Below are 14419 nucleotides of genomic sequence, written 5' to 3' on the forward strand. Positions count from 1 at the left end.
CATTTGAGACTTCTTGAAATTTAGGGAGAAGCCCAGCCTGTGGAGAAAGTGGCAGGTGACTTTCAGATGATCCAGTGCTTGTTCGGCAGAATGTGCCCTGATCAACCAATCGTCCAGGTAGGGGTAGACGTGAATCCCCCCTCTCCTGAGGTGTGCTGCCACCACTACCATTAACTTGGTGAAGACCCTCGGGCGGAGGTCAATGCGAATGGCCAGAATCAAAACTGATAGTGTGAGTCGCCAACTACGAACCTCAGGTATTTTCTGTGCTTGAGATGAATCGGCACATGAAAATAAGCATCCTGGAGGTCCAATGACACCAACCAGTCCTGAAGTTGAAGGGCCTGAAGGATCTGAGAAAGGGTAACCATCTTGAACTTGTCCTTCCTGAGGAACTTGTTCAAGTTTCTTTGGTCCAAGATGGGTCTCAGTCCTCTGTCCTTTTTGGGGATCAAAAAATACAGGGAGTACCATCCCTTGTTCTTCTCCGCTGCAGGTACTGGTTCTATAGCACCTTTCTCCAGCAGGGTTAGAACTTCCTGCTGTAGGAGCGGGTCTGAAAACTTCAAAGGGTGTCTCCCGGGTGGATTGCTTTGAGGTTGCGTTAGAAAAGGAAGGCAGTAACCTTGAGCTATTATTTCTAGAGCCCAAACATCTGAAGTAATGGCTCGCCATTCTTGCAGGTGCTGTGACAGCCTGCCTCCTACAGGTGTTTTGTGATGCAAGTCCTCAAAGTGGTTTTGTGGCGGTTGTTGCAGCAGCTGATGGCAAAGATGCTGCAGCTGGAGCTGGCTTTGCACATTTTGCTCGTCCACCACGAGTTGCCTTTCTCTGGCCCCTTAGACGGGCCATTCCTCTCGCCTTTCCATATGAGGAGTAGTAACGATAGGATTGTCCCCTCCACGATTGTCCTGGCGCACGAAAAGGCTGAGGTTGCCTAATAGCAGCCCCTAAAGATCTGGCCGCTGCTTTTGAGGTCTGCAACCTCTCAATGCTCTCGTCAGCCTTGCTGCCAAAAAGGTGAGACCCGTCAAAAGGCATGTTCAGAAGGCGGTTCTGTACATCCGGGGTAAAACCAGAATTCTGTAACCACTCAAATCTACGCATTACTGTGCTAGTGCCCATGGACCTGCTTACACTATCCGCAGTGTCCAATCCAGATTGAAGAGATTCCTGCATGGCTTCCTTTCCATCTCCAGCGATGGCAGGAACCCTTCCCTTTCATCCCCTTCTGGTATGTGCTCTGCCGCCATTGTGATGCACTCCCCACAGAGTGTACGAAAACTTTGCCAAGGTACATGTGGAGTTGGTAGATTTTAAAGCCATACTCCCAGCTGAAAATACCTTTCGTGCCCAGCCATCCACACGCTTATCGTCCCTGTCTGGAGGGATAGAAGGGTACGTACGTTTTTTAGAAGCTGTGGCAGCCTGTATGACCAGACTCTCGGGCGTGGGATGTTTGGACAAATAGCCGGGGTCGCTACTGGCAGGGCGGTATTTTGAGGTGGGATTTATTTACCGGAGGAATAGAATCCAGAGTTTCCCAATTTTTGGCCACCCCATTTTACAGGGCTACATGAAAGGGTAGTACTGGGTCTTCGATGGGACCATGGTCCAATATATCTGTCAAATCATCCTGGATGAATTGGGCTGATGGTCTAGCCCATCCTAAGTAATCTACTACCTTTGTCATTAACTGACGGTATGATGGACTGGCATGCTCTCCTGGTTCTGGTCTGCCAAAGTCATTTTCAGGAGATGTGTTAATGCCACTTGCATTGTGTAATGATTCCACCAAATCCCTCATTCTGCTGTCTTCTGAAATCAGGCATTCTGGGACATTTGGGGTGCCATATTCTAGCCCAAAAGGTACATTCTCCTCATCAGATCTTTCCTGTTCCTCAAAAATTGAGGTCAGGGACTTGAAAAACTTCTTCCTAGGGAGAGGCTTGAAAACCTTCTCTGGGAGAGCAGGAGGAAGAGGTGTATTACTGGGCTCTGAGGGTATTACAGGTCTTGTAACCCTGTCTGGCTGGCCTGGCTTGAGCCTTTGGCGCCGAGGGCTTTGTGGTCGACGTTGACAAAGGCGTCGATGGCGTCGACGAAATAGTGGTTGTCGACGAAGCCTGCTTCGAGGGCGTCGAGGCGCTCTTCAGAGATTTGCCCTTCGAGGTGCGTTGGGTATCGGACGGCGTCGGTGACCTCGAGTGGTCGACTCGACCGGTCCTTTTCGCTCCGCGCCACGAAGGTTCTCTATCCTTCCCTTTTCAATCACCTGGGCTCGAGGGCGCGCTGACCCTGAATGACCCTGAATGCTTCCCACTCTTCGGAGGATGAATTTTTGTGGGGCATTTCATCCTTTTTGGGGACTCGTCTGAGGACAAGGTGGAGGGGAACATGTGGCGTTGTTTCTTCCATGTTTTCGTCGAAGACGACGAGCGATGGGAATCACTTCGGGACCTGGACCAATGCCTTTCACGTCGAGGAGATTTCTCCTCACGGGACCTCGACTCGACGCTAGAGGCTACACGGTCGGGTTTGCGACCTACCTGTAGTTTTCCCCTCCTTTCTCGCAAGGCCTTCCCCGTCAGCCTGACACTTCATACAGGCCTCCATGTTGTGTCCTTCTCCGAGGCACTACAAACACTCTCAGTGCGGGTCTGTGATCCACATTTTTGAACCGCACGAGTTGCACTTTTTGAAACCCGATCTCGGGGTCGTGGTCGGCGTCGATGACGAGGACATATTCGTTTATTTACTATTTCTTCACAGAACTCGAGGCGTGCCGAATCTCGGAAGCAACATATACTGCGGAAAAACGGAACTGAGGCTAACGGGCGCCACACATGCTACTTATACACCCGATGACGTCACCCTCGACGGAGGCCTTCGAGGGACCATCAACACGACGACATCGACGCACGGCGCCCTCTGCCGAAATAATTTCCGAAGAGCAGCAAAGCTGGATGAAATACATCTAAGTTGAGGAATACGTTGGAGGACACAATCCACTCGAAACACACTTTGCAACTGATGTTCTTGCAATGTTTACCGTTTCAATGGCCCTTAAAGGACAAAGTGGGTGGGTATTAAAGGGTATGCTGTTCGCTTGTCAGGGATATCTGGTACCGTGCCATGACGGTAGGAAAGGCCACCTTTGTTTTTATATATATATTTTTTTTATTTTACTTCACCCCTGTTTGGGATTTGAACCTGGGCCATGCTGGTAACAATCCAATGTCACATCTAATTGTGCTATCTTGCAGATGCTGGATTGGCTTTGATTATTTTAATAAACTGTGGCACAAAAAAAAGCCTTTTATAGCAGTCAAAAAGTTGGTGAGGATGATGTTACTGTTTATTCTTTTGTTTGTATTTTAGTGTTGCGTTACAATTTTGTGCATCATTAATAGTTTGTAGGTGAACATATTTTTTTGATGAAGATTGCATTGTGTTATACTGTTTTAAATAATTAAGAACCTAGTAGGTCTGATGTACAACAAACTAAAACTAGAGCCACAAGTAAAATCTATCAATCAAGAAATGCTTCTTCCTCCTACGCGCAGTAAAAAGCATCATACCATTCCTCTTTCACCGACAAAACTCTCACCATCATCTCTCTCATGTCCAGAGTAGACTATGACAACAGCCTATAGATAGGAATGCCGGAACGACAAAAAACTGCAACACATCCAAAACCCTGCGGCCAGACTCCTGGTCAAACTACCACCAAGAGAACACATTACACTGGCACTGAAAATGCTACACTGGCTGCCAATAAAACAAAGAATACAGTTCAAATCAATGAGTATAACGCATAGAGAAATCTACAGCCAATGAGCAGAGATCCTAAGAGAGAAAATAAACATCTACCACCCAACAAGATGACTCAGATCAAGCAACAACATCCGCCAAGAACCAAAACCATACAACAAAAGAACATTTTGAGGATTGTCTCTCTCTCACCTGGCACCAATAACTGATAATACGTAACAGAAGAGATCATCTTCAATTCAGAAAATGACTAAAAACCTAGCTCTTCACCCCGGAACAAGAAGGAAATGAGTAGAAAGCACATGTGCATCGGTAAACAAGAACCCCAGAGAGGGAACCCATCGTCCATAACTTCCTAACTTATCTTCCCTAACCAGAGGGCAGGTGGAGGATGCTACTAACGCATACCATTATGCCAAAGCAGAAACGTAGCGTGGCTAGGCTCTCGATTGGGAATGGGCATGGCGGGACCTTGAGGGGAGAGAGAGTATGGCACATCCAGATACTGCATGTATACAGATGAATCATAGGCAGGTAAGGACCACCAACACGGAAATCGGCAGGAAGAAAGCTAAATCCTGTAAGATATACATCCCAAAACCAGAGTGGGGAAACCCGCCTGCTTCAACCAGGTACACAAACCAAAAAAGCAACACGAGGAAAGCTACCACCCCCATCATACCTTGGATGTGGTACAAAGAACAAAAATGCAAAGATTAATGAGGTAATAAAAAGCAAAAAAATAACTAACCCAAAAATAGAAAAAAACTCAGCTTTACCCATACACTTCTCACACAAACGCACACAATCACTTCTCCGCATAGCAATCCCCCAGCTACTTCACCACACCGCAACAGACATTATAGGCTACTCACTGTAGTGACTAACATACTAGTCCCCTTTCCTCCATACTGCATGGGCATCCCTTCCTTCCAAGGGACGGGAGCCAGAACCTTTTTCACCAAAAAAAGTCCTTCGTCCCCATAGAAATTTAGAGTTGCGCTGGGGTGCAGCCCTGGGAGCATGCGCTGCCTTGCTTGCGCCCTCCGGCAGCACACCTCAGTCCCCATAGATTAATATTGCCTAATGATACCAGTTTTATTAGGTGGGAGGATGGTGGGATGTACGGATGAAAGGGGACTAAGGAATAACGGTGAGTAACTAATTACTCTTACGTCCAGTCCCCTTTCCTCCATACTGCATGGCGATTACAACTGAATGTAGCCCAAGGTGGAGAGGAGTCCCTCCTTAAGCAACAGGTTTATAAGAACCGCCTGTTAGGGAGCATTCTCATCTTATGGCTAATTTCCCTTACCTAGAGAGTCCCCCAGCAGCTTTGCTGGATTTGAAGGTATTTTTTTTCTCCTGCTAAGAGTGAGACTCTTTTCCCCACTCTTAGGCATTTTTGCTATGTGTGTTCTAGGCTATTTTTGTGTTTAATGTCTATGGGGTTTTTCTCACCCCCAAAGGAACCATCTTCATCCACATGTGTTACACAGCACCATCTGTGCAGTGACACAGGGGTGTCGTAGTGACCCCCAACCATAGACTCCATACCCTGGGACTGACTACTGTCTCCCAGGGCATGTAAAGTCCCAATTGACTTTACTAATCAATTTTTATGAACTAAACCAGTACAACTCATCTTACTATGGAGGTACTGGAAAGGGTTAATAGTTTTTCCCTGGTGTTCATTTTCGAGAGGGTACGTACAGTCCCTCTCTCAAAAGTTTCTGGCTGGTGGCAGTGGTTACTACCAAAAATATTTGACCGCGAATATTTCCTAATGGGGGTTTTCCCATTGTTCGAGGCTACCACATTTCTGACAGCCTCCAACATACCGCCGATTTATTTTTATATTAACTTTACTCTGGTAGGTTTTATTTGCCAGAACTTTAATATAACTTCTTTCTCGTGACTTTCTCTAAACTCCTAACCCAGGTCGGGGATCCTTTGTTCGTCCTTTTGGCGGGCTTCTGCGAAGAAGCCCGCCGTTCGGCACCACTGAGTCTGGGGTGGGTCCATTGTGTGGGAGGGGAGAGTAGGGCCCCTGGACAGGGTTGCCTCAGCAACCCAGGTCGCACTCTGTCCCGATAGGCTGGAGGGTCTCCCGCCAAGATGACAACTCCACTGTGTGAGTGACAGCTAGGCTGTTTGAATGGGGATCTTTTTGCATAAAAGCAGGGTCCTGAGGACTGGAAGAGCAAAACGTCGCCACTGGAACCAAGAAGCCGAAGAGGAGAGAAGCCAAAGACCTCTGCAACAACGGAACCACCGGTGAAGCCCTGCTGCAGCGTCTCACCACTTTTCTCCACACAACGAGAGAAGATCTTCATCTGAAAGAGCCTTCTTCCATTGAGCTGGTGGGGCCAACCAGTTTGCCAATTGCCTTCCTGGACCTGCCCTGGTCGAATCGCCAGTACCCTGTACTCAGAGACCGGATAGCCAGGCACCCGTCCACCCGGACCACGATTTAAAGGAGTGTACCCTTTATTCGTTGGGCAGCACCGCGGCTGGTTTCATCCCTGGGTAGTGCAGTAACTCGAACCTTCCTCTACGACGAGAGCCTCTCTTCCTCTGCTGGATCCCCCGAACTGCAGGAACTACCAGGAACAACCGCCACCGTAGGAGCCACTGCTTCATATTAAGGTACATTGTTCCGCCAGGCCGCCCTTTTTGCGTGTTAGTGCTAAAGGTGTTTTACATCCTTTGCCTACCTGTTGGGTTGGCCACTCCCTATCTTCTAAACATTGTTTTTCACCTTCTGCATCCACCTTTTCGAATCGTTAACTAAAGACCGGACTGCAGCTGCAAGAACATTTTGCTAGAGGGCCCTTTGCCCTGTACCACTGACTCTGGCACAGGCCTATTGACTCTGGCTAAATTTGTTAAAACTGCCTTCTATAGATTGAGTCTCAACTAGAACTGTGTTGGTGCCCCTACTTCTTATAACCACCTTTTCCTTCCCACTTTTTAAACTTGTGAAGTGCCATTTTGCTCGGTTTTCATTCAAGTATTCTCTATGCTAAAGTACTAACTTGCCCAAACTTGTTCACAAACTTTTTGGAAGTGTTGCTAGGGTGTGTAAGAAGATATTCCTGTAGAACTTGAACTTTCCCTACCTTGTGAGAAATTGCTGAGTGCCACTTGTGTTTGGTTTTTACTGTGCCGTTTTGCTCAGTTTTCACCCTTGCTCAAACTTGTCTACAATTTAACTAGGGAGTTGTGTATACTTTTCTTGACTGAATTTAACTTGCTTTATTAACTGTGATTAATGTGTTGAACTAGAAGTGTGTAAAAAAAAATATATATATTCTTAATACAAAGCTTTGGTCAGTGTTTCCTTGTTCCATAGTACTGTAGCCCTATTGTGTAAACCCTGAATACTGCTCATCTCCGTCTTAAAATAAGTCTGACTGCTTAGCCACAGCTACCAACTAAATCCTTGTGGTACAGACTGATACCAAACAGGCTTTATTGCTCATACATGTAGTCTTAATCTTCTGTAGTGCTCCCTAAGGGAACTGCACAGGATTCTGCCTAACACCGCCTGTCCAAAAGCCGCGTCTGATCTAGAGCCGGCATCCAAAAAGTAATGCTAGCAGAAAGCCGAAGGGGTGGCCGCCCGGCTTATGACCTGTCAGGGTACATGCCGATGGCAGTTGCCTTGGCTCTGTCTGCATGGGCATGCATGTTGGCTGGGGGTGGCTTATGCTGCCCTCGTAGGCTTCTTTGATGGCCGAGACCATCCACTGGGCTATGGAGGCCTTGGATGCCTGATACCCGAGTCTTGAACCTCCAAAGGTGATAAATAGAGCATCTGACTTGTGGAAGCCCTTGGACCTGTCCAAAAAGAATTTTAGTGCACGCCTGACATCAAGGCAGTGCAGGACTCAGTGTCTCGTCCTTAGGATCAGAGAAGAACGTAGGCAACACTATTTCCTTGTTTAGGTGGAACGCAGACGGCACCTTAGGCAGGAATGCTAGGTGTGTCCGGAGGACCACCTTGTCCTTGTGAAACGTAGTGTATGGATCTAAGGTGACCAGCACCTGGATTTCACCGATTCTGCGAGCCGAGATAAGGCTGACTAACAAGACCGTCGTAATGGTGACCAGCGTGATGTCTGCAGACGCCATTTGTTCAAATGGTTTGTGTGCCAGAGCGACCAGGACTATGTTGAGGTCCCACACGGGGTGCAGCGTATTGATGGGCGGGAATAGCTTGGCAAGACCCGTCAAATGTCTCTTGAGAATTGGGTTGGAAGAGGAAAAACTTTACTCCTCCGAGTTTTTGTACACCCCAATGGCTGCCAGGAAGGTGCGGCAAGTGTCCACCTGCATGCCTGAAGGGCGAGCTGTGCCGAAAAGGAGAGCACGTCGTCCAGGGAACATGCCAGAGGGTCGAAGTCCTTAGAGTCTGCCCAGTGAAAAAACATGGTCCCCTTGCTCTTATACTGGGCCCTTGGAGATTTGCTCCTGGCGCCCTGTGTGATCTCTAGATGAGCCTGAGAGAGGGTGAGATGTCATAGCGTGACCTGTTCAGGAACCACGCTGTGAGGGCTACATTTTCTGGTGCGGGGCGGATGACCCTGCCCCCCTGCTGGGTCAGAAGATGTGCTGGGCCTGTCGGCAGGCGAATGGGAGGCTTCTCCGAGAGGCTGAGCAGCTTCGAAAACCATGGCCGGGCTGGCCACCATGGAACTATTAGGATGATGCTGAGGAAGAGAGACTACTTGATTTTACATATCACCCTGTAAATAAGGGGTGTGGGCGGAAAGGCATATGCTGTCATTCCGTCCCACCTAATGTGAAAGGCACCACCCAGGGAACCCAGGCCCTGACCCTGCCAGGAGGCGAACAGCTGGCACTTCCTGTTGCCCCGGTAGGCGAAGAAGGATCTCCTGCAGAACTAGGTCAATCAACTGCCACTCGTAGTTGTCCGTTCCCAGTCTGCTGAGCCTGTCTGCCTCCAGGTTGGTTTCCCCCGCGAGGTGACCTGCCGTGAGGTAGGGGGAGAGAGATCTGGTACCTGCGTGCCTGTTGCCGTAGAACATGCTGGTCGAGTTGTCTGTCTGAATGAGGGCGACCTTGCCCTCGATAACCGGAGGGAAGGCCCCGAGCACCAGCCATTCAATTCCAGCCAATTGATGTGGTACTCCCTCTCCTGCCGGGTCCAGGTGCCATGGACACAGTGATTGTCCAGAGTGGCCCCCCCAACCCACGAGAGAGGAGTCTGTGGTGATGACCTGTGGAGTAGGCTGCCAGAAGGGCTTGCCCGTCCGCAGGTTGCAGTCCCTGGACCACCATGTGAGGTCTGGGTGAAGGGACGGAGGATCGTTGATCATCTCTGACTGATGACCCTGTTCATGGTTCCAAGATGCTGCAAAGTGCAGCTGTATCCTCTTCATCCAGAGTCTTGTGTGGGGGATGGCTAAGAGGACTGCTGCTATGAGACCCAGTAGGTGTTGGTACCACCAGGTAGAGGTCACTTTTCTGCTGAGAAAGTGCGGCATGGCCCTCTTGATGGCCGTGATCTTGTCCTGAGGGAAAAACTTTCTCTGAGCACGTGTCCCAAATGAGGCCCAAGGCGGCCAGTCTCTGCGTGGGCTGCAGCTGCGACTTCTTGAGGTTGAGTGAAAAACCCAGCTCGTGCAGTGTGTTCATAAGAGTGTGGCTAGTATGGTGCACTGCTTCCAGAGATGTAGCCCTGACGAGCCAGTCGTCGAGGTACGGGTAGATGTGGTGGCCCTGCGACCTGAGGAGGGCTGCCACAGTGTTCATCAGCCTGGTAAAGAACCTGGGGGCCGAGTTGAGGCCGAAAGGAAGCACCTTGTTTTAGAAATGGTAGCCCATGAGCCTGAATTGTAGAAAGGACCGATGAGGCTGCCAGTTGGGTACGTGTAGGTACACGTCCTTCAGATACAGGGAACACATCCAGTCTCCCTTCCTTGCACAATGTCTCAGCTATCAAAGCTGGCATAACCATCTTGTATTTTTGTAGAGATAGGGAGATGTTGATGGTGGAAAGGTCCAGCACAACTCTCAGACCTGCCTGGTGGTTCTTCTGAATGGCGAAAATCCTGGAATAAAAGCCCAAGCCTTGCTGGGAGGCTGGGACTTCCTCCACTGCCTGGCTCTCTACGAGCGACCGGATCTCCGACAAAAGAGGTGCTGTCCCAACCTGTGGGAGTATACGAGGGAGGAGAGGCTGGGATAGGCAGGCAGTACCCTGTGGAGACTACCGAGAGGATCCAGGGGTTTGTAAAATTCTGGCACGAGAAATGTGCACGGAGAGCAAGCCTGCCACCCCCACTGGAGACCCGTGGACCCGGAGGGGTGAGTCATGCCTCTTTCCCTCTGAGGCTGTTGCGGAGGAGGGGGACTGGAAAAAACCCTTACTCCCCAACCCCCCCTTTTGGTGTTTGCGCCGATGCTGGGACGGCGAGCGGTCAGGCTGCCTGGACCTCCGCTCTGGGAAGCCGCGGAACCCTCTGTACGTATGCGCCTTCTCAGAGCGCTGCTGTGACTGGGTGTGCGTTTTGGGCATTGGCTTTGTTAGAATGGATAACGACTTTGCCGTTTGTGAGCTGATTTCTTTTTGTCCAGCACCTCATCTGTTGTGGAGTGGAAGTGGTCACCCCCTTCGAACTGAAGATCTAAGATGCATTCCGCGACATCCGGGTTAAATTTCGTAGCAGGGAGCCAGGCTGCTGTTCTCATGTCCGTGGCAATACAGATGGCACGGCCAGGTGTCAATGTGGCCCACGGATGATGTCCTGTGCCACAATCTTGGCCTCCGCCAATCCCGCCTTGAATCGTGATTAATTCTGCGCCACAAACTCTGGGAAGAAATCCGCAATTTCCCACCAGAGCCTCTGGTTACCAGCTGCCAGCATAGCATCAGCGTTGGCTTGACGCATGTGCAAGGACGCGTTGGAATACAGATTCTTCCCGTACGCCTCCAAGATTTTCTCCTCCTTGCCTAGCAGCGCGCCGAGGAGGAGGCTGAGGACCACAGAGGCTTGGAGTACAGTGATGCTGCAGCGACCACCGAGGTGTGTGGCTGAGGATTGGCCGATAGCAAGAGTATCGCCCTCCATCTGCCTGTACTTAGCATCGAGGCGTTCATTTACCAGCTGGGATGAGTGGGGCTTGAGCCAACCCTTCTTGGCCAAGACAACTATGTCATTCTGCATTGGGATCCCCATCCGGGCAATGGGACGTAGCATGAGGACTTCCAGGAGGACCCACCTCTGCTGGTTGCTCAACCTCAGGTTGAGGAAGGCCCAAATACTCTGCCAGCCCTGCCAGACATTCGTGGAAGGCCTTGGCTGAAAATGGCGTGTCATCTGTGTCCACCTACGGGTCCAGTTGGTCAGGCACTGGAGGGGGGGTGCTAGGAGACGAGGGCTGAAGTGTGAGGACCGGAGCCGGAGGTTGCAGCGCGGCTGGTACGGAACCACCTGTGCAATCGGTTGGGGGTGCGGAGCGGGCTGCTGAGGATGAACAGGGACCGGAGGAGCCTGTACTGGAACCTGAGGCACCAGGGACATTGGAGGGAGCAAGTCCCTGATGGCATCCCTGAGGATGACTCCCATCTGGGGAGACTTCATGAGCCCGAGGAACTTTTCAAAGAACCTGTCCTCGCAGGCTGGATTGGTGGTGACACTGACGGGGTAGCGGACGGCTGCTGGAGCCGTTGCGTGCCCTGCCCATATGGACACAGTGGGAACCTGCCTTGTGCGAAGGAAGAGTAAGCTGTAGGCCACAAACCTGGTTGACACCAGTCCCACCTGAACACACAGTCCTCCACCTGCCTTCCTTGGAGCGGCGTCGACCGGATATCTGGATTTTCGGGTGCAGCAGCCATTTTGTCGAGCTGCCTTCTACGTGCCTCCGTCGTGTTGCTCGGCTCACTGGGCCCCACCTGTTCCTCGGGCCGAGGCCCGGTAGGCGTTCTGCCCTCGGCAGAACTGGCGGTAGAACTGTGTAAAGGCGCCCCATCGGACATGCTGCCGTTACTAGGACGTAGCCCCTCGGGTGAAGAGCCGGTAAAAGAACCTTCCGGTTCCTCAGCACTGTCACAGCGAGGATCTACTGACCCCTCAGCCTGTCGGCCGGTAGCGGATACAGCCACGGTATTCGTGCTGGTACCAGGACCTGGCCGGTCCCTCCTACGCGGACGAGTCCTTAGGAAGGAATCTCCCTTGCGGCATGCACTGAAAAAAAGCAGCCCTACCTTGGATCGATGATAGACAAAGTCCTTTAGGTCCTCTGGAGGGGATCTGTGGAAGAGCTCCCTCCACCTGGCTAGTCTGTTCTTCAGAGACCCAGAGGAAAGCACGTTGCACGCGGTACAAGCTTGACAGCCGTGATCAGGGCCAAGGCATCGTAGGCAGAGGGCGTGGGGGTTTTTAGTCAGGAAGAGCCCGTCGCAGAAGGAGCGTGACGCCTGAGGACCGAGTACCTGAATGATAAAAAGACAGAAGTAGTATCCACGGGTGGAATTACATGGCCGAAGTCGAACCCAGGAGCGCTGGTGAATTCGGCCCGTTCCCCTCGACGCGGAAAAGGGGACTGAGGTGTGGTGGAATCAGGGCCGCACATGCTCCCAGGGCCGCACCCCTGCGTGCCTCTAAATTTAAAGGGGAAGAAGGTTTTTTTCTTCTGAAAAAGGTTACTTCTCCAATCCCTTGGAAGGAAGAGACGCCCATGCAGTATGGACGAAAGGGTACGGGACGTAAGAGTTTAACACATTACCTGTTTCAACAGCACATGGGAACTCTCACTGATCCGATAACCGCACGCAAGCTCAGCGTACTGTGAAAACCGAACTGAAGCTGCCAACAGGACATCACAGCTCTCACCATCCTACTCCCGCTACACCCTATTGATCCCACCCCTCCTTTCAGATCCGCAAGAGTGCCTGGGGACCACATGCAGAGGTGACGGTGCATGGTACAAATACCTTTAACTTAACAATTGTTTGGGATTGATCAGATGTATTATAGTATTGGTTAATCAGATCCAGGGTGCATCTAAAACCCTGTAAGCATTAGGCACAAGTTACTTACCTGTAGCTGTTGTTCTCCAGCACGGGTCTGGCATGGATTCAAATGCTCATGAGTATTCCCCGTCAGGCTGGGAATCCTCGGTAAAGACATAAAAATCAGTTTCACTTGTGAACTGTCTTTCTCCTAACAACCAATCACTGTTCTCTGGGTCATACTGCCCCCAGCCAATGACTGCCCTCTACCTAAGCCCCTCCTCTGGGAGCAATCTTCAGATTTTTACTGCAGGTTTGAGTGGTGGGAGTCCTCGTGATTAGCTCTTGGGCTTTTTACCGCGCTTTGCGCTTTTTACTGTTTTTCAGTCAATCGAGCCTCAAGCTCCATCATCCGATTAACGAGGACCAGTTTTCTGATTGTCCAGTGCCCCTCAAGGGCGGAATTTGATCGAGTTAAGATTCCAGAAGATTCTTCGAGGCCTACTCCGCGTGGACATGGCAGAGGAGAAGGAAGACTCGACGCCTCTGTTCAGGGTTTGCCCAGGATGGGGCTTACGGAACATCTACTTGGACGATGAGCATTCCCTGTGCCTCTATTGCCCGCATTCTGACCAAATGCACGTGGAGAATGACTGTGCGTTTTGCAAGGAGATGGTCCCCCGCACCAATAAGGATCGACGCAAGCATCTCACCGAGTAGCTCCAGGCCAAGCCCCCTGCTACAGGTGAGTCCTGGGAGCATGCCTCCCCCAGCCACAAGAAGAAAACTGAGCTGTCTTCTAAGACCTTTGAGGGTGCTCCAGCGACGGGGGCCCAACAGAAGGCTAAGCACTGGTAGCGCTGTTGCGGCAGGCTCCCTGGCAGCCATAGCGAGCTCAGTGTCTCCAGCACCCTCAACAACGAGCCAACGCTCGGGTTTGGCGAAGAAGAGGAAGTCGGACCACCCAGGCAAGCTTCTGGAGAAGCCCCGGACGGACCAGTCGGAGAAGGCCAAGGGAGAGCAGGGCCCCCCTGACCCTGCCCCCCAAGAAGGCAGCCAAGGTCGCGAAGGCCCAAATTCATATGGTGAAGCCTTCCATTGAAGGAGTGGTGGCGTCCCTCTTGAAGCCCGCAGAGGCGGGTTTGCAGGGTACGACCCCCCCCCACCCAAGGTGGGAGTTTCCCCACCTGCTAGGAGGGAATGGTCTTTCCAGACCATAGAAAAGACACTGGAGAAGGCGATGCCCGTCATCTCTCCGAAGCCATCTCCCCTGGTTGCAGGAAAAGTGGGGGTGCACGGTAGTCCTGCAGGGCACGGACATCTCCTCGGAGGAGGAACTTTCTACCCTCCAGACCATTCTGGAAAAGAAGTTAGTCGAGGCCAGGTCCTTCGGGAGGGACCCCGACGAGGGAGACGTCGAGAGTGTCGACGAGACAGATGAGAAGGAGCAGGGCATAGAGGGTTTGGAGGACCCTACACCTCTGCAACAGTCGCTCCCACCTCCGCCACACCAGCAACCACCTCAGCAACCGCCTCCTCCCCCGGTGGACATCTCGGTGGACATTCTCAAAGCTCTACACACTTTGTGCTCGGAGATCCGGACCAGGATGCCCCTTACGCAGACTCTGCGGCACCTAGGCCATCAGGCAAACCCCCAGT

At 51.4% G+C, this 14419-nt stretch overlaps 1 protein-coding gene across 5 annotated transcripts in view; it reads right to left on the reverse strand.

Moving 5' to 3' along the window:
- LARP4B (La ribonucleoprotein 4B) overlaps positions 1 to 14419 on the reverse strand; it is a 2592412-nt gene that overhangs the window by 836442 nt on the left and 1741551 nt on the right. The gene's annotated exons all lie outside the window — the stretch shown is intronic.

This window comes from Ambystoma mexicanum, chromosome 2q (assembly GCF_040938575.1).
Source record: "Ambystoma mexicanum isolate Mex_15411 chromosome 2q, UKY_AmexF1_1, whole genome shotgun sequence".
NCBI lineage: Eukaryota > Metazoa > Chordata > Amphibia > Caudata > Ambystomatidae > Ambystoma > Ambystoma mexicanum.